General features: G+C 49.6%; 1 protein-coding gene across 1 annotated transcript in view; it reads right to left on the bottom strand.

The window, feature by feature from the left end:
* The window catches only part of FLT1 (fms related tyrosine kinase 1), a 101501-nt gene that overhangs the window by 5200 nt on the left and 93794 nt on the right, over positions 1–2507 (bottom strand).

Raw genomic sequence — 2507 nt, 5'->3', positions numbered from 1 at the left:
GTTCCAATGTTTAACCACTCTTTCAGTGAAGAAATTTTTCCTCGTGTCCAATCTAAACCTTCCTTGGCGCAATTGAGGCCATTTCCTCTGGTCCTGTCGCTTGTTACTTGGGAGAAGGGACCGCACCCACCTCACCTCTAAGATCATCGAGTCCAACCAGCAACCCAACACCACCATGCCCACTAAACCATCTCCCTAAGCGCCTCATCTACACGTCTTTTAAATACTTCCAGGGATGGTGACTCAACCACTTCCCTGGGCAGCCTGTTCCAATGTTTAACCACTCTTTCAGTGAAGAAATTTTTCCTCGTGTCCAATCTAAACCTTCCTTGGCGCAACTTGAGGCCATTTCCTCTGGTCCTGTCGCTTGTTACTTGGGAGAAGGGACCGACACCCACCTCGCTACAACCTCCTTTCAGGTAGTTGTAGAGCACGATAAGATGCTTCGAACTGAGAAAAAAAACACACCGAGCCCAATCATTCTGCCCTGGGCAGCAGGGAAACGCGGGAGCCCAGGGAAAGGCAGGCCAGCCTGCCCCAACCTGCAGGCAAGCGGGGAGCAGCAAGGGCACGGCCCCACAGCACCCTCAGCCTCGGCTCAGGACCCACCCGCTGGTGCAAGTGCATTTGTCTGCATCTGTGTCCTAAACTGCAGTGTTGAGGTTCACAGTGTGATGGTAAGTGCTCTGGGAATAGTTAGGCGTTACTGAAGGTGATCTAACTGTAAACTGCTGCTAAAAGGGGGGTGACCCCTTCCTCAGCCTGGTACTGGCACCAGCTGCCCTGATGGTGAGCTGCTACTGCTCGCTCAGAAACTATTCTGGGGCTGTTCTTCTGATAATCCAGTGACCTGAACCAGCTCTCTGCAAGGCAAGCCAAGCAGAAATGTCAGCACAAGAGAGGGGGCAGGACCACAGAGCAGGGTGCTTGAGATGCAAGGGAAGAAGCAGGACTGTGCATCTGGTTAGAACAGCTTACACGTGTCAAACCCCTCTGGGCTCCACCTTGTCCGGTGTTCAGTACAACTTTCAAGGGTATTTATTTACTGCTCCAATTTTAGCCTAAGTAAAGGATGCTTAGCTAAGAAGCTACCACTTTTAGGAATGTGTGCAGACTAAAGGGTCACTGCATGCATTCACATACATGAGTGCTTTTTGGCATAACGCTACAGTACCCCTTGTTTAGCTTGCAGCCCAGATGACCTTGTATGTTCTCAGCCAACTGCTCTGTTTCCCCGAGGATTTATGTTCTAGCAGCCACTGTTGATTCAGTTTTTTTTCCCATCCAAGCATTCCTTTTCCTTCTGCAGCTGAAAATGCTCCTTAAAGCAGTTCCGGAGGGATGCTTGGGGTACACTCCATGTATTCTGTGCCATGCAAAGAAAAAGGCATTTCATATATTTCATTTGGGGAGGTTGCCATGTTGTCTCTGTGGCTGACAGCAGCCTTCAGAAATGTCACATTTACACAAAGAAAAAAATGGTTTAAAACACTTCTAGGAAACATTGCATCCTTTGGAGCCCTCTAATATCCACACACATTCCGAGCTCTGTAATACCTGGCTCCTCAAAAGAGAGTATGGAAAACTGTCTCAATAAAATCAAAGTACCATAAAATTGCTCGCAAGCCTCTTTTCTGAAATGTGAGTGGTCAAGGCAGGAGAAAGGGTTTTCCAGCACTTGTTTGGAGTGGCTTGAATCACCCCGGCTTTGCCACACATGAGCAGTGATCCATTGCAGACTCCTGCCAGCAGCACGTTTGCCCTGCACACCATGTATTTTGGCCGTGTGAGCGTGCTCACTCTCGTACATGTATTTCTGTGTGTTTAACCAACGCCCTATTAGTCACTGGAATTTTTGTCGAAGCAAGTCCTCTCTGCCTTGACCGCACGTTTCAGCCAGCTCCAATTGTTCATCAAGACAATACTACACCTCCCAGCCTGCCCAGCTGCAAGTCACTGACAAGTTCAGCGCAGGCAGGATGGCGGGATGGCCTTGACCTCCTGCCAGTGTAAGATGAACGATGGGTTGGGTCTGGGCAGTCCCTGGGCTGGCTGAGAGCAGCGAGCCGAAACCAGCCACAGACCCTGCCAGCTTTGCAGCGGCTGGGAACTAAGACACTGCCGCCATTGAGAAAATAAACATTTCCCATTTACAGAGAGTTCATGTCAGTGCAATGTATTTCTTAGAGTAGCCCTAGTTCCCTGCTTGGGCAGCTGTCAGGAATTAGGTGGAGGAAGGTGGCCAATATATTAAAGTGCTTAAAGGCAGGAAGAGAAGTGAGGCCCTCACATCCATCTATTGTAAAGTTGCCACTTTAGCATCCTGAGCCCATGGGTGTTAAATGGGCCGTGCTTAGCTGAGTCATGGAAAAGAAGGGCAAAAACAAGCACAGGGAGCCTTGTCCCAGCTGGGGTGCCCTTGGGGACTTGCAGAAACAACTGCAAATTCTTCATAGCCACACGTTCCTCCTCCCCCCCCCCCAAAGGCCCTTTCCTTTTTATTTAAC

The sequence above is a fragment of the Aptenodytes forsteri genome, unplaced genomic scaffold (assembly GCF_000699145.1).
Source record: "Aptenodytes forsteri isolate BGI_AS27 unplaced genomic scaffold, ASM69914v1 Scaffold155, whole genome shotgun sequence".
Lineage (NCBI taxonomy): Eukaryota > Metazoa > Chordata > Aves > Sphenisciformes > Spheniscidae > Aptenodytes > Aptenodytes forsteri.
This window is presented reverse-complemented; position numbering and strand designations above follow the sequence as displayed.